The sequence below is a fragment of the Megalops cyprinoides genome, chromosome 15 (genome assembly GCF_013368585.1).
Source record: "Megalops cyprinoides isolate fMegCyp1 chromosome 15, fMegCyp1.pri, whole genome shotgun sequence".
Lineage (NCBI taxonomy): Eukaryota > Metazoa > Chordata > Actinopteri > Elopiformes > Megalopidae > Megalops > Megalops cyprinoides.
The window spans coordinates 25,628,770-25,646,719 of NC_050597.1; the positions used below are offsets into that span (position 1 = coordinate 25,628,770).

General features: G+C 46.9%; 1 protein-coding gene across 2 annotated transcripts in view; it reads left to right on the plus strand.

Moving 5' to 3' along the window:
* Positions 1-17,950, plus strand: part of tjap1 (tight junction associated protein 1 (peripheral)) — a 98,991-nt gene that overhangs the window by 48,029 nt on the left and 33,012 nt on the right. For both annotated transcript variants that reach the window (XM_036546279.1, XM_036546278.1), the window contains exons 2-3: positions 11,741-11,863; positions 14,335-14,394. The gene's annotated coding sequence lies outside the window, so the exon portion shown is untranslated. The remainder of the gene's footprint in view (positions 1-11,740; positions 11,864-14,334; positions 14,395-17,950) is intronic.

The window sequence follows — 17,950 nt, forward strand, 5'->3', positions numbered from 1 at the left end:
TGCCCTTATTAGAAAACTGCAATTAAACGTCTCCTGGCGGCGGGTTGTTTTTCTTCTCCGACTAAGTAGTATCAACGTTGTTTAAGGTCGCGATTAATTCATCACCTAATTCATAATTAGGTTATTGGGAGCGGCGTTGGCGGTAAGGGTGAGTGCTGTGTTTACTGTGTGCGTGTACACATGCATGCTGTTGGAACACGGCAACGCACAGGTCTGACTGCAGGGGAAAACCAGCAGAAAGCAATAAAAAAAAAAGACCTCTACTCTGGATTAGCCCGTCCATGTCCAATATCATGGTGGTCTCCGAGGGATTTTCAGCTCCAAATGTCTATTTGAAGTGTCACAGGACTCTGGGGGGTCCACCTGTAATATTGGAGTGTTGATGGAGAGGCCGGTATTTTTGTGTGGGGAGACTGGGCCCTAGCGGAAGGGTATTGGAGAGAGTCCTGTAACTTTGGAGCGTTCTGGAGGAGAGCTAGCGAAGACCCCCCCCCCCCAGAGGTATATGCTCTCTTCTCCGCCAAAGGCGCGTTTGCTGCTGAGACCGAGAGTGGCCTGCGGTGCGCCATTAAGCCGCGATCGCCGGCGCTCAGACGTGTAACAGCCCTCAGCGATGCGGTCCCGGCCCGGCGATCTGTCACTTCATCAGGCCTGCAGAGTTCAGCTCTCGCTGCGCCCCGGTTGACAGCTGGCTCCGTGTTCTCAGCGGTTGTCGTAATGACTCGTCCCTCACAAAAAAGCCTGCCGCTGATTGAATGGCCGCCAGCCATACAAGGGTACCTTTCATAATTGGTTTCTGCGCGAGATGTATGAAGAAGTGGATTTCCTGGAAGCCGCAGTGTTGACCGCACCCTTCAGAGCCATCATTCTGGACCTGATGGCAAAAAAATCCGCAAGATCTGTTGGGCTTGTGTGTGAAACCCAAGCTAAAGACTACATTGATGAGGTTGAGTTTTTTGTATTTGGCCTATTTATTTTTCATGTTAGCCTTGGGCAAAGATTGCAACATTTGGTTCATTATTGAATGAATGCATTGAAATCTTGGTAATCCCCCCTCCCCACTTCACCAACAGCGTGAGGCCCAAAACAAATCTGGGCTACATTGGGAGGGGTTTGGACACAGTCCCATCCCGGTGGAGATGCTTGTCATGTAGATCAGATATAGAGCAGATTTTGGAAACAGTTGACTCAAAAGTCAAATATGTTTCCGTGGCTGTCACCAATCCCGCTTTGTTGCCCATCTATCAGAATATATCTTCAGTTTATCCCTAATCTCATCAATGTGTCTGTCCTACATTCCCTTCCTAGTGAAGAGGTGGTCATATTATTATTCTTTGTTTTCTGTTCCACTTTGCATGTTCCATTTAGCAACCTTTCACCCGCTCCGGGATTTGAATATTGCCTGTCATCGCCGTGGCTGGGTTTTGCATCAGAAGGAGCCCTCAGTTTTACCTGTTTATGCGTCTTGCTGAGAGGCCAAATTGCCTGTTCCAGTCCTGCAGTCCTGCGCTTGTTTTGTTTTTCTTAGCCCCCCCCCCCCCAAATGGTGCCTCAGCTCTGCCTTGTTCCTACCTGCTGAAGCGTGAACTTGGAAAACAGATTTCCCCCCCCTCCTCCTTTTTATTTTCTCTCTCCCTCTCGCTCTCCCCCACCTATCCGACTCTCACGGGGCTCTGTGCAAACTTGGCTTGTTATCTAATGGGCGAGCCTTGGGGTAGCGCAGCCCAAGGTGGGGAAGTATCCGTCTCTCCGCTGTACAGCGGCCGTAAGAGCTGAGTTCATTGCAGTGCTCCCCGCCGATTGGCGTGCTGCTCTTTTCCCTTCCGTGCCGTCTCTGGCTCTGTGTGATCCCGCTGTATTGGTGGCGACAGCGAGCTTCTCTTCGAAAGCCCTGCATCACTGTCTGGCGGAGCAGCTGTTGAGTCACTGTTGAAACGGGTTCTGCACACCGAGCGGCGGCTCCGATGCGCTTTCCGGACACCAGGAGCTCACAGGTGTAGCGAAAGACGCAGGAAGTCGATAGCGGTATAATTAGGCTGGGGGGGGTGGGATTGCACACAGTAGATACGGGTGTGTGTGTGTGTGTTGAGTGTCAGGTTAATGAAAGAGAAACATGACTTCACGCCTGGATAGGAGTCACCATCTGTCCTCAGGCTTCGGATAACATTGCTCAGTTATGCAGGTAGATCAGCTTCCCCTCACTGAGTTTTTGAAATGGATACAGTTCTTTTTTTTTTTTTTTTTTCCCCTCTTTCCTCCCTGTCTTTGTCATCTCTGAATTCCAGAAGGGCCTCGCGGTCTTGCACACTCTGTAATTGCACAGTAAATAAACGTATAGGCTTGCCTGCGCTAATGAGCTTGTTTCCCACGGAAGACTAATTTTAATGAAAGCTGACAACAAGCCGCAACGCATCGAACATATTTATTTACATCACAATATCCAGCGGTCGGTTTGTTTCGATTACCGTCTGGTTAGCGTTGTGCCGCACTGGTGAGGAGCCCCTCTGCACGCAAAGCGGAACCTGTCCTGTAAAATGTGTTCCCAAATGGCGATCACAAAAAATGTGTTGCTTTTTTTTTTTTTTTTGCACATTGGGACCCTGTGTTTACTTGTCCCTTCGCACGACTCCCCTCTCAGACCCAAGGAGCCATTTGGCTGGCGTGTGGACGTAAGCGGAGGGGGCTCTTCCACAATGCATGAAGGGAAAAGGTGCGCCCGTTCCAGAGAGCGCTGTCACATTCCGATGAAACTCCCCGATTTGCGAAAATCATCAGGGCTCAGCGGCTGAAGGTGTTCCGCTGTCAGCCGGGAGAGACTTGTTATGAGGTGTTAAAAAAAAAAAAAAAAAAAGCAATGGCACTGAATCCACTTTGACATTTCTAATATCTTTGTTTTTGTTGCCGGCAGACTAAATTAGTCAAACCGGCACAGTGCTCCGTCTGGTAAATGGCACAGCCGGGTTATTGGTTGGCACCAGAAATGAGTTAGAATGACAGCTACAGTATTGCACAAATGCTTTTTGAACCTTTTATGTCAGTGGTGTTGTATTAGTCACTCTCGCAGGTAATAACAGGGAGGGTGTATTAATTAAGGAACTTTTGACTCTGACATTTATGTACTTTATATTATTTCTGTAATAGCGGGCACTTCATTCTTTGATGGATTGCACATATGGCTCGCCCAGACAGCACAGACTTATTTTCCCCCCCTCTCTCTTATTTTTATTATTTTTTTATTAAGACTGTGTTGTTTTCAATTTATTTATTATTTTGGGAAGTGCGAATTAATGCGGGACCTTCTGCTCAAGGTGTGTGACCTCGCAGATGGTTTTATATCATATAAATTCGAGGGGCTGCTGAGGGAGGCAGTCCTGCTCATTTATCTTTTGATTTGTTCAGTGGAAATGAGTCCCACAGCAGCGTTTTGCTTGCAGCGATGAAATCTCTTGATTGACACACGTGTAAACATTCAGGCATTCCCCATGCATGGCTAAGCGATCTGAAATGTACATATTTACAGAAATGCGTTCGATAACCGTAAAAGAGTGCTCATTTTTTTTTAAGAGATGGCTTATGCAGACGGCGTGAACAGTCGCTGGAGAACAGTTGCATCGCAAGTGGCTGTTAATATTCAGCAGCCGGAGTGACAATGATGTGCGACTGCTGATTGAAGGCGTTTCATAAAAAAAAAAAAAAATCTGCTTTAAAACCCACAGAGCTGAAAGTGGCCAGTTTCAGCTCGCCGCTTACAGCTGTAAAATGTGATTTAGGCTGTTTCACAGCGGTCGTCAAGCAGTCTAGGGGGGTTTTTCAACCCAGTGGTTTCCCTCCAGCATTTGTATCTTATTGCCTATATTCCTTTTGTAGTATCCCTTAGTGCCTTCCCTTAGTGACAAAAAATACAGACTGGTATATAGGAACAGAAATTGTATGAGAACACCATAAGGTACCAGGTATTGAGTTTTCTGTCAGTTCTGTCTTTTGGAGCATGCAATTATACTTCCTGTAAAAGGCCTACAGTGCACCGGAGAGAAGCAGTGAGATATTCACAGGGTCTGGCTGTAATACGACTCGGCCATCCTCAAAGCCTATTAGTATCTGCTCTCCGTCTCTCTTGCCCTCTGTCTCCTACCACCTGTTTGACATACTTCTGTGATGGCTGTGTCCAGGAGCTGCAGCTTGCTGAGACAGACCTGCTTTGTGCTGTATATTGGCGGTGCGCACTCGTGTGTGTGTATGTGTGTGTGTGTGTGTGTGTGTGTGTGCGCGCAGGACTGTGGTTATCAGTGCAGCAGGTGGAGGTTCAAGGTGAGCCTTTCAGACGTGACCCCAGGAAGGCGAGTGCCTTCCACCCTGTGGAGATGAGAGCACTGTGCACTGCTCCGCCACCCTCTCCCCTCTCAAACACCCCCCCTGCTTCCCCAAAATTAGGGGAGTAGTGTGCTGGGTGTGAGAGACAGGCCTAAAAGCATTGTTAAAATGTTCTCTGGCCCGGGGGAGTGGGGGGAAGCAGGCGAGGGTATTGCTGATTTAATAAGAGCCCCTCTTTCATTAGCCGTCAGACCCTGAGAGGCGAATTAACACACCGTCCCGCAAATTGCCCTGGTGTCAGTGTTGTGTCTGTAAAAGCCTGAGTAGTCTGTCTGGGAAACATATGGACATGGTCAATTTTAGAGGTGGGGAGGGCATCTCTGACTCTGGCGCATTGTAGCAGCTTCATGTCTGTTCCCTTGCGTGTTGTCCCCTGTTTCAAACAACATCTCTGTGTTCACCGGCCGTCTCCGTCGTGCTGTAACTCCAGCCCCTGTAAATTTCCATTCTGCCTTTTAAGTCCTTGGGAGCATTACAGTGATGGAAATGGTACTCTTTCAAATGCAGACTCTGTAACGAATGGCAAAATGGAAGGGTTTTCTGTGGAATGAATTCCGCCGCCACGCTGTCAGAAGTAAATACTGGTAATACAAATTAGCACTTGCTGTAATTTCACCTGAACAAAAAAAAAGGACCCTTTACCGCAGCACCACAATTTGCAGCGAAGGATGAATGCTGGCTGTTGAGTGGAGAAGCGTGTTTTCGGGTGGGGGGGGGGAGAGAAAAAGGCCATTTGGGAAAAAAAAGGCCGCTTTCCTTGTACTTGTGGTCCCCAGGGTGCTGTTCTGGAGTGGTGGTCGGAAGGGATGGGGCATCCTCCCTCACCCCTTTTAAGAACCTGACCTTTCAGTGGACATGACTCCATCCGCCCCCCCCCCCCCCCCCCCCCCCCCCCCATCCCTAATTTTACTCCTCTTTGCCTCAGCGCTCACCTCCCCTTTGGTAGACGCTCGTAGCTGAGGCCATTGACGTGCACTGTGAGAACTATAATTAAAATGTGAAGCAGATAAAAGAGGAGGACGTGGCTTCTCGCTGCCGCGGGACGCCTGTGTGCATTGGCGATAAGTGTCCGATCAGCGGGGCCCGGCCATGACTACGGATCAGCTACAGGCCCCCTCATTAAAAACCATGAGCGCGTGGAGCAGCAGAGGAGAGGGCAGTAACAACCACCAGCACACCCGCAGGCAGGGAGGTTGTGGGGTGAGGCTGGCGGTCTACCGTTGGGGCACGAAGAGGGTCAACCCTCCTGTCCAACGCTGTGGCACAGCTGTGTAATTAGAGTCAAAGTCTTGAATGTAGCTTTCATCCTAACATTGGGCCTTCAGCCTATTTTCTGGTGTAATGGCTGTGCTATCCTAACCAGAGGACGTTTACATAAGGCTCAAGGGAAGTTTCATATTAGACAGGTTTGGCTTTGAGTTTGTAATCATTCAAAATGATATTTCACACTGCACGTGGGGCATACCTTGGTTTTAGAAGGGGCATCTGTAAGGTCAACCTGTCTGTCATCTCTGCAGGATTGGGGGTCAGTAGTCAGTAATTTTTGTAGCTCTTGTATTGTAAACCATTGGTCTATATTTACAGCTATACCCATAAGTATGTTACCTGGAGCAATCAGTTCAGGAGCTGATATGCCTTATCCTTGCTACAGCAGGGAACATGACAACACACCTTGTTGAATAGATAATTGTCTGTGTGGAACAGATAAGACTCTGACGAGGGATGGATGGATGTGCAGATTGTGAGGATCCGGGCGGCTGGGGGGGAGGGAGCCCTCATCACTTCTCTGCCTGCTGTCCCGTGTGTTTATCTAATCTCGTGTTCAGAGTCTGCATTTGGCACTTAGGTATACAGTTCAAAAGTAGTGCTTAAAGTTGAAAATGTGTTCATTGTTCACATGGCCTTCAAAAACTGACAGAAAATTACAGTAAAAAAATTAAAAAAACATTCCATCAGTGAGATTGTGTTCTTGGCTCTAGGTTGATACACCTAAGAGGTTCAGTAACATTCAGTAGCATTTCCTGTTCTCCTGTTCTGCCTGTTTGTGGTGAAGAAAATACTAATTTAAATCAGAAAGCTGAAATACTACTATAGTTAATACTATGATAGTTACCGATCCCTGCCCCCGGTCATTGTGGCATCACATTTTGTAGCTATATCATGATCTTCAGTGTCAGTACAACAGTATCCCGTACACCCTTGTAACATTTTTTTTGGAACAGTTTCAGCATTCTACAAGGCATACACAGTGCTGGATGAAAATGCTTAGAATAGTCTTATGACCAATGGTAATGTCAAGGGCCATTTGAAAAGAGCCCTGAAATATTAAGTTTGTTGAGACAGTGCAGTCCCATTAGCTGGCAAAATCAGATTGAGCTCTGATTCTGCAATGATGTATTTGTTTATGTCCATGTTATTTTTTTTCTCCATGTCTCCACATTATTGGTTTTGTTTTTCCTGCCATTTTGCCTCTGATCATAGCCAAGGTTATCCAGAAAAAGTGATTCAGCATTAATTTAGCTTCCACAGAAATTAAGACAAAGTGTGTACATATAGGAGGCAGGCCAGGGTTTTATTCCTGTTGTGAATTGTGAGCTCAGCTAGCCTTTGATCCGGAACAGTTAAGAACAAAGTTGAGTTGGCAGTATTGCGCACGCTTCGCCCTACACGGGATGTCCTCCATTCATCCTGAATAACGCTGGCATGTCAGTAGTTTCATTTCCCATTATATTTTGGGTATTTTTCTCCAGGTATTTCAGTACATCCCCAGATTAGATTTGCAATGAAGTCAGCCGTATATTTTGCAACATTCCCGCTAATCTAGCCTTCATGAGGCAGCAGAAATGATTAAATGGAAAAACTCAAATACAAAAGAACATTTAAAAATGCAAACTGCATTAAACTTCCCAAACAGTATTAACCAGGGCAAGGGAAATGAACTCGCCTGACTCCCTTTCAGTAATTGTTTTTTGGGGAATTTGGGCTTGATTCATTGCACTTGCTGTTTGTTTTTAAAACGTTAGTGCTCACTGTGTTGCTTCCGAGGGAAAAGGTGAATGGTTTGGTTGCGATTGTTGTACTGCTTGGTGTCAGCCTGTCCAAACAATCCCACCACCACCGCACCCTGGTGAAGTGGAGAGAGAGAGAGAGAGAGTGCAGGCGCCGTGGACGGGGAGAGGAGCGAGAGAGACAGAGATCTGTGCGCGGGGCTTTGGTCTCTGCATGCCGAACCAGCTGCTCGCCGCCATCTGCTCAGCAGGGAAAAGAGGAAGAGCTCCGGGGGGGATGAGAAGCCAGCGACACATCGAGATGACAGCTCCCAGACACGGCCGCTTACTCACTCGCTCGCCCCCCCCAAACTCCGCGTTACTCAGCCCCCCCCCCCCGGCGCGTCACGTACGCAGGGAGTGCCTGGCGGAGACTCGCGGACCATGGGGCCGCCTCGCTGCGTGAGCCTGTGGCATTTCACGAAGCGCAAAAAAAAAAACAGAAATAAATATATAAAAGACAGGATTACACGTTGCTGAGTGGAGTGGGTTTAGCGTAGATGGAGAGGGATCTGAAAGCGGTGTCAGCGGGGTTAGATGAGAGATATTATTTCCTGGTCACGGAGGCTCGAACTGATTTGAGGTGGAATTACAGCCGGGCACCACCGGGAGACTTAGGACGTCCCGTTTCCTATGTGCTAGCGGGTCCCTGAACCTCAGCGGCTGTGATGGAGAGCGTGTTCTGCCCGATCTGATGCTGTTTTTTGGAGTGTGGCATGGTAAGGAGCAGGTGCTGTGACCCGGAGGTTGCTGGTTCTGTTCCCAAGTGGGGCGCTGCTGTTATACCCTTGAACAAAATGCTTATTCCGCGTTGATTCAGTAAAATGTGCATACACGGATGATACATAAGCTTTGTAAGTGGCTCTGGGTGAGGAAAGTCAATAATGTAAGATAATGGTGCTGGGTCCTTTGGACCAGGGTAAGGGCACAGTGTCCTGTGCATCTTTTTGTCCATTTTTTGTAGCACTCTTCTGGAAGCATCCGCAAACCGCAGAATTTCCCAGATCCATACCCCCCTTTGAATTCCTAAACATCAAAATAGCGCGGTTCCTCCAGCTCGGCTTTCATGATGCCATCAAATAGGTTTACCGATTCCTCGCTACACCCACACACGCCACAAGCGTACTAATTTGGTACATTCAGCTATTTTTGTTATCCGTTAACACAAGCGAGTTATGAGGTGCATTTTGCTGCAAAGAAGGCTGATGGAATTTTGACCGGTATTGCACAGAAAATCACGTTTTTGACCGATGGGTTATGGCCTCTGTCATGGCAAACACTTAGACGTGGTGTAAGCACAATGGGAGAATATACAATGAAAAGCAAATGTTCTCAGATGTCAAAGGGAAAGCATTTAATTGAAGTTCTAGCCTACCGTGTAAGACCAGATACCGGCTGTATAATTAAAACCTCTCGGCTCGGTCTGGAGTGTTCCCGACACAGAGACATGTGACAACTGTTTCATATTCTCTCACCTGCCTTTATGCACGGAAATACAGGTCAAGAGTCCCACTTTTTAAAGCAGCCATGCAATTGATTGGCGGAGTTCCCTTGACTCTGCGATCGGTGTGTCTGCTTGACTGGACAAGCTTTCTTCTGCACAGAAATGAAAGGATCAGCTGGAAATTGGTTTCTTACACACAAAGAAGGCAGTAGCCAATACATCACTCTTAACGCCTTATTGGTAGGGCTTAATAGGTCACAGGTAGTCAGGTTTATGGTGGTGGTAGTCAGGTGGAAGAGCGTGTCGCTGCGCAATCCGGTCAGGTGAGGACATTAACCAGCCAGTCGCCACTAAGAAAAGTGACTCGTTTGACTTTACTTTTGAACAGAATGGCTACTTGGTATTTCAGCCTACAGAAAAGAAAGAAACATTTCAAATCATCTTAAACTTGGTCAGGACCTGGACCTGATGAAGGTTCAAAGGGACCTAAATGTGTTTTCGTTAAGGTAGTAAAGGTTTTAGTTGTGCGGGTGTTTTTTCTATTTTCTGACATATAGCCACCTTGACCGGCACGTTAGAACAGTGGCATGTGCATATACTCCCCAATCTAATTTACACATCAGATGTGGCGTAAAATTTCCGTAAGCCACTAAACATCTTCCCTTACAGTCAGTACCAGCATGTATTTTGGGAGGTAGAAATGGATCCAGTGTCCTCAGCCGGTTCATACCGGGGGCTCTTGACCTCCTCAGTCAACCAAAGGTCTAGTTCTGAGTGCTGACTGAGCTCTACGGCTTGGGTTCGTCTCCAGCCATGTTGTTGGCGCACAACAAATTGCACAGCAAATTCCATTGAGGGTAGGGATGGGTATGTAGGCAGGCCTCCCACATCTCTCTGTTGTGATGCCGTCTAATGATTCGTGAGGTGCCTGCAAAGTTCCTGCGCTGGGATCTCCTTTCAGCTGTGTGCCCTGCTGTGGTGCATTGTGGGACTTATCACAGAAAAGCCTTTGGCCTTTATATGAATGAATTGGAGGATTCCACTTTCTGGGCTTAGCGCTTCTGCAAGAGCTGAGCCTAGTGTATAACTGCTGGTGCTAAAATTGGGTGAAATGTGGAGAAACATTAAAAAAAAAAAAAAGATCCTGCACTGACCCCAGTCAAAGACTGACAGTTGGAGAGCTTCAGCCTTCAGCGGTTGTTTCAGACATGTTCTTACCAGTGAAGGACATTGAATTCAAACTTCAAAACCGTGCAATATGGACTTTCATCTTTTGAAACGGGAGCCCCAGAGAAATGAATGTGTTGGAAAGGAGAAATAAACTAAGGGCTTCAAAAAGCGAATGTGCAGCAGTGACATGAGTTAAAAGGTTCACAGTATTGAATTTTCGTCTTTTATGAATGTTGTGTCATGCCTTTGATTGAGCGGCGAATGTGCACTCATGCGAGGAGTCCATGGACACTGAAGACAAGCAAAAAGACTTTGCTCAGGTGTACAAAATGTCCCAGCAGCACCTGAAAAGGATCTTTAAAGAAATTGTATTTATTCACCGTGGGGGTGGGGAAATGTTGTTTCTTTTTGTAACCTGGGAGAATTTGGGTCGATCAGTACAGTCAAAAGAGTCAGTTGACATGTTAATTTTGGCCACTCCCAAAGAAGCCACGTTGGTCTTGTTACCGGGATGCGGGAGGGTCCGTCGGTCCAGAATTAAGCCCTGTAAAACTTTCTTCCGCCAAAAAGCCTATGAGCTCGCTCTTCTGTTATTTGTGCCGGCCGGCCGTGCGAAAAACGGCGCGGGAAGAGCTCTTGAACCGCAACACTCGGCATTGCTTATGAAGCTGTTTAGCTGTCAGAGAATGGTCCTCGTAGGCGTTTTCACTGCGGGTGACGGCAGTGGAGAGCACTTCAGAGCACCTCTTCATTTGCAAAGCAATTCACATAATCATTCTACATATATCTGGCACAAAAAAGCCACACACTGCTCGCCATGGAAAAAAGAAAATGTGTCAGAAATGTAAATCTGCTTCCAAAAAAGTGTGTTTTTTTTCTTTTAAGCATCACATTGCGGATATGATCAGATTTTCCTTTGAAGGTCTTTTGAGTATTTTTTTTCCTCCACAAATATTGCTTTAGTGCCGTCACTCTGTAAAACAAGCAAGATAGTAACTGCTCTGAAAATACTGGTACATAGGGGTTTACAGAGAGTAGAGGAAGTTATTCAGTGTGGAATTTAGGAAGGTAACAGAGCTTCAGTCTGTGGCTCTGACAGGCCAGGAGTATACAGACCTATGCTACGTAGTTAAGCTGAACCATAGGGCGTGGTGCAGTGTTTGCTCTCCTGGTTAAAGGTGGGGAAAAAACGTGCCCTCAGACTTGATTTAGATTATGGTCGTTTCCAGTAGGTTCGTCATCTTGCCAAACTTTATTTAACCAATGGACAATTGAAGGCACCAAACTTTTCAGGTTGATTCTATAGGTCTACCCAGTGAGAGTGCAGTACACCCTCCTAGCATTCTTAACACCATTTACTGGGAGTAAGAGTCCTGTGTCTGACCAATAATAGACCCTTGAGAATCGTACTGTATTTAATCCAGCCACACACTTTGAAAATTTTCAAGACACATCAGAAACTTGCTGCGTTTGACAAGCTTACCCCTTGCCTTAAAGGTACAACAGTGAAATCACGTGACTTGTCAGGAAAGGTAAAGAGTTTCTAAATGGAGGAGAAATAAAAAGCACTTAGGGTTCAGATTTATGGCCCCTGTCTCGCGAGCGCTCGGAGCCCTGCCTGGGCGGTCGTCTTATTTGTTGAGCCGAGAGATTGACAGCTGCACTGACGCCGGCCGTGTTTTTTTCCGTCCACCTGCTTGTGTTTCAGGTCATCAATAGACTTGAGGTCACATGCCAGGAGGAGGGAGGAGGAGGACTGTGGGATTGAGTTTCCGACCGGAGCGACTGATTCAGGGTGATGATTCTGGAGCCCGGGGCTTGTGCACTTAAGGTGAGGGTCTCTTTACAATACTTCTCTCATCCCTTCACTTCCAGATTCCAGGCAGAGATTGGGGTGGGGGGGGGGGGGGGTGGGGCGTTGGGGGGGGGGGGGGGGGGGGGGGGGGTACTGATTTGTCACTTAACTGTGTTGAAAGTGCCTTTTTCTGTCTAAAAGTCTTGGTGTTGTTTTGCGGTTGTTTGGCTAAGTTGTGAGGAAAAAAGCGTTCAGGTTTTGTTTCAAAAACCTCATCGCAAGTTTGAATGCAGGTAGTTGGATATCAGTTATGCTCCACTAGAAGGACTTTGCTTGTGCTGAAATTTCTTGCACGCATCGGGTATTGTTTGTTGCCTTTATGTAAGAAAGTCGCCTTTCTCATTGTTCTTAGTGGTCCGAATTTCAATCTCTCGATCTCACCAGGTGCGATGGCGTTAGCTGTTCATTTCAATGCGATGCCTCGCGCTGCCGAAATGGAAGCGGGGGCCCGTCAATCTGCCCGAAATGGAACACGGGGCCGCCGTCGAGGCGAGTCAAGTGCCTCCGTATGACCCCACGAATTGAGTTATTATTCTCCCCGCTGCATGGCTGGAAAATAATGACTTTTCCAGGCGCGCGGTCATATGAACCTTAGCTGTCTCCCTCATTAAATTATTCATGCTGAACCCGAGCAGGACGAGCGCGGCGGCCCTGGACGCCTGTCCAGGCACCTGTTAATAATGGAGAGACACTCCACTTTCCTCCATTGGAAAAGGCAGGGGACCAGTGGGGGACTCAGCGGGTTCTGCCTGTCTGTCCCAGGGGACGTTACGCCAGCGAGAGGGACCCTTATTAACTTTAAAGCTAAAGCATAATTTGTGTTCGTAACTATCTCTGCAGAGCCTCCGAATTAATGAAAAAGCTTGTTTAAACCCATAATTAAACCAGACAGATGTCCAGATCTTTTTATTAGTATCACATGAAGCAGGATCTCCGTCTAAGGCCCCGGTTCATGCCGTGGGCATGCAAAATAGGCTTGGTTTTTCTTTTTCTTCCAATCCTACGGTTTTTAAGTACGGTAAATCACCTGAATTACAATTGGAAGCAGAAAAAAAACCTGAACCCTTGACATTTGCATTTTCATCACATTATCTCCGTCTGCGATCTACGAGCCAATTTAGAATCACCGTTTTAATATATCCGAACGAGATAAAATATTAACTTTGAAAATGCAGCTGGTGCATCCACTTTTCAGGGGGCCCTCATCCAGGTTTTCAAGTGTGTCTGTTTTTTTTTATTTTTTATTTTAACCCCCCTGGCTAGATGTGGCAGCGCATTGAATTTATTAGACTGAAATGAAAGCCTCCCGAGGTGTCTGATCGCCTAGCTCAGCCTCCGCCACCCCCTCTGCCCCCCCCCACCTGTTCCAGTTGGCAGGGGGGAAATGGGGGGGCCGGCATAGCTGGGTTGTTTGAAGTCTCCAGTGCGTCTGAGATTCTGTTCCAGGGTGCCACCAGCTGACTGTCACGCATCGCTGGCAGCCATGGGCTGGTATTTGTTATTCCGAGTCACATCCTGCTGCAAGCCTTATCCTCTATAATGGGAGGCATTGAATGTACCGGGGCCCAAACGTCAGGAAAAGAACACACTGTACACTAAATGAATATTGTATGATATTAGCTCATACCAAATGCATGCTTCTGCGAGGAGAAAAAGTGGTGTGTAGTAAAGCTTCAAGCGTTACTATACCAAAATATATTTTTAACAACCGGTGAATGGGTTTTGTTTTTGGATATGATGCACTTCGGGAAATTTTTCATGGAACCCCACTGAATCAGTATTCGTGCTTGCTATTTCTGTATATGTGTAATACCGGTGTAAAGGATGACATCTTTCTACTGCAGGAAAAATGTATTGAAAATGCCTTCCTGTGATATGGTTTTCTATCTTTTGCAGAAAGTATGTCTTATTGTCTGTATCAACAGAGATTCAGTTAGAAGTTGGCCTAATTGTCCTTCATTCTGTTGGTCGTTGGTGAAAAACGCTTAGCTTACTAAGTGTTGCGAGAATCTGTTGTAAGAAGATTTATGCTTGTGACCTCCTGCAAGAGTCAAAATATGTAGCTTTAAAATGTGATAGTTTATTTCTCAAGATATGCAAGTAAGGATTCAGACAAAATAAAAAATTACTAATTAGCCCCAGACTTCCACATGGTTAGAGATTAATGTTATATTATAGACCGCCATGTTAACTAAATTCACCAGCGCTTACCGAAGCGGAGAGCAGGTGATGTTCAGTAGGAACATTGTTTATCTGAAAATGGAAATTTGTCGAAAATGCAGCGATGAGGAAATGCTAACGAGCGGCTGGAGCAGCGTTTATGTAACAGCGCCTCGCTAACGAGCGTCGCTTTAAAAAGTGCCGAGATGTCACCGTTGTTTTGTGTTAACACCTCCGTGACAGTGTGAAGTTCGGGTATCTCCATTGATCTGCTCTGTGTCTTTCAGGACGCCGGGCTGGGAACCTGTGGATGAAGACATCGCCCAGATCTGGATCTCCGATTTTGGGTACAGTCATTACTCGATATAAATATCCCCTTTTTGAGTGTGTCGCACGGTTGCCGTGGGGGTAGAGTTGTGCTGTTGGCTTCCAGAAATAGCCCTAATTGGCAGCCATGGTGTTCGGCTCCCTCATAAAGTGCAATTGTTTCTGTAATGACAAGCAGATGCAAATGGCTGTTGTGGAGATGTACACACCGAGGAGAAGGGTTTGGTCTGTGACTGATGAAACGATGCAAAGATTCACTCTGTGATTTTTCTGCCCCAGAAATGGGAGTCGTCCCCCCCCCCAGTAATCGAAAACCACCTTGTCAAGTTAGGGGGGATTTGGGGGGAGGAATTTGTTAACAGTATGCTTTTTTATTTATTCTTTTTTTTTTTAACGTTTGATGTTTGATCAAAGCTAATAAGTCTCTTTCTCCTCTAAATGAAAGCAGGTAATTAACTCACTTGGCCGGCGCAGGCAGGAGCGCTTTTTTTTGGCAGAGCCCCCGCGGCCGCCTCGGCACTCTGCTCCCGTCCTCGGTCTGGAACGCTCTGGTGGAACGTTTCCCATTACGTGCGAGCGCTCATTCCAGAAACGAAGCCCTTCCGCCGCGTTTGCGCCGCCGCGAAATGCCGAGGAGCTGACTTTCCTAATGCCAGGATCAGACTAAGGGTGGCCGCCCTGTCCCTATAATGAGGGACTGCTCTCCAGCACACCTCCTCTCTGTGGGCTGAATCATTTATAGGGCACTTGGAATTACTCATACCGCCGCTACTTCACAATTCAAATAGTCGTCTTAATTGGAAAGAGAGTTCTTGATACTTCAGTTTTTTTTTTTTTTTTTTTGAAGCTTAGGGAACGTTGTTGGGTTGCCTAACAAAGCAGAGTGCAGATGGCTGATGGAAGAATACTGAACATTGTCAGTCATACATCTGTGGTTTTTGGTAGACCGGTACCTATTAACGGCTACCAGAGGACCCCGGTATTTCCAACGCCAGCTTGACGTTTAAAAATGATCCAGTGGGTAAATTGGATGCAATTGTACGCAGTAAATGATAAGAAAAAAAAAAAACAGCGCTTTGACTACTTTACCAAGTTCTGAGAGTAGATATGAAAGAGAGTTGGAGAGCCTGCAGGACTTTAGCCCTGCAGGAGAATTGTTCATATGTCAGAATAATTAAACCCCAGCCGAACTCAGCGCGAGTATAATTTACTCTTGCGGTCCCCGGCCAGTAGCCTGCAGCAGCCTTTGGGGGGTATGAATTATCATATAAGGAAGGAATGTTGCTTGCTATCATGCATGTGTGTATGTATGTGTACTGTGTATGTGTGTGCGATATGTAGCTATACGTAGCTATCAGTCACGATACATGTAACACACACTCGCACACATTCTTTGTCCACTGCTATAATCATCCCTCTCCAAGGGGATTCCATCGTGCACTGAATGTAGAAGAACCACACACACACCATTATAACTTAAAAAATGCAAATGAATGTGTTTTGTTTTTTTTTTTTCCCCATAAACCATCATTGAAGTGTCCACAAAAAAACGAGGAGCGGGGATTTTGTTTGCTTGACCCAGCAAACATGTTTATATCTCAGCATGAAGGAGGATCTGTTTGGTATGTCTAAATTCCTGCTTGCTAATGAGCCTTAGGAAGCAGGACTTTCACAGATAATTTCAGTGTGGTCAAAAGGAGGTCTGTTTACCACAGTTGGATCCTTGAAACTCGAGACCGTTGCTGTGTCATGAAAGCCTTAAGCGGCTGCATTTTTGCTTCTGGTACACAGAACACAAACTCTGTCAGTTATGATGCCTGTCGTCATGGAGACAGCTGGGCCAGAAAGAAGGACTGTGTGCATATCCCACATCCTTGTTATGGCGTGAGCCAGTTTGATACATTAGCGCCATACGCTTGGCCGCGGCAGTCTGGAGCAGGATTTCGCAGCTGCGGTGGTCGGAAATCTCGGTTCTCGGGTCCCCCACATTGCCTTTCGCCTCAAGCCTCTCACGTCCTTTCGAATGGTAGAATGGCAGAAAGGCTGTTAATTCCAGGTGCTAATCAGTTGTCACTGGAAAGAACTGGTCTTGGAGAACTTAGAGGGACTGTAGCGGCGCACCCGAGCCGCCGGTCAGGGGAGCGCGAGCTGTCACGTCCGCGAGGGTCGCGACTGAATGGAATCGGATCTGACAAAGACGAATAGGCCTGGAGGAGACGGCACTGCGACCCGGTCAGTGCCATAACTCCTCTAGTATGAAGGCTTGAGTGTGTTCTCCTGTTAGTGCAGCCATAAATATTGTTGAAATATTAAACTTCAGGGATGTGTACCGCATTGCATTGAGTTAACTAGCTCTGAGAAGGAGGAGCCAAAAAAAAAAGTGTCATGGATATCGTGTTCGAATGAATGACGGGCTCCTGTCTTGTTTCGGAATCTGCACACGTTTCCATCTCCAAACAGCGACCTCACACTAATTTCAAATGCAATTTTTTTTTTTCCTTTCAAATTTCGCTTCATAATGCATAATTGTGGCAATTAATTCATGGTTTAATTTGTCAGCATCTCTGGCTGGTATTTGGCAGCTGCCTGAGCGTGCGAAGTAAAACGAAATTCACAGAGGCTTGTGATTTTCGGGCGCATCTCATTATTTCTGAATTCCGTGATCCTCCGTAGTGTTCATCTGCTGCCTTTTTTATTTTTATAAACACGCTGAATCCGGTCTTTAGCCTTCCCAGGAGATGTGTTTTGCCATTTTTCTTCCCCCTTTATTTAACCTGAGGGAACACGCTGTTATTCAGCTGTGCATGTCTTTTCCCGGATGCATTAAAAGCCCTGTTTTATCAAGGCCTCCTGGCCCATATATCTCCCTAATGCGTCCGTCTATCTTAAACGGCGCCTTCAAGGTGCATGATCCTGGTAGAGAAAAGCTTGTTGGGTTAACCTGGGAGAATTAAATTAAAAGGATTTACGGAGTGGAGGGGGGGCAGCAGTGCTGTGATTATAATATTGAATTCCGAATGACACTGCGTGGTAAGAGGGACGCAAATAAGTACGGACGCGCTTCCAGAGCAGAAGCGGGCCATGTTGAAAATCCAATCCCTCACATGGTAATGAAGCTGCCCCCACACACACACACACACACACACACACACACACACACACACACACACACACACCCTTTCCCGTACCCATGTAAATACTGAAGGTTCGACACCATTAAGGGGCGGCGAGCTCTGAAAGCTCATTACGGCATTTTCACATTTAGCTATCGACACAGAGTGCAGCCGTTAATGTGTTGCTTAAAGACCCGCCGTGCTTTAAAGTGAGGGGGGGGGACCGGCTTTAATTGGCTGTTAACAGCGTTCCCGATCCTGGGGAGACGCAGACAAGCGCGGCGACGGGGTCCTCTGTCGTTTAGTCGGCTGCAGATCTGCCTCGTCTGGCCGCCGGCCGGAGCTGTTAGGGCAGTTTGTTCCAGCAGACTGCTTCGGCAGCTAGGATGAAACCCTTTTCCAACCCGTATATCAGAGCGGCTTCAGTTGGACTGACGGTTTGGGATGTACAGCGTGTGAAGGG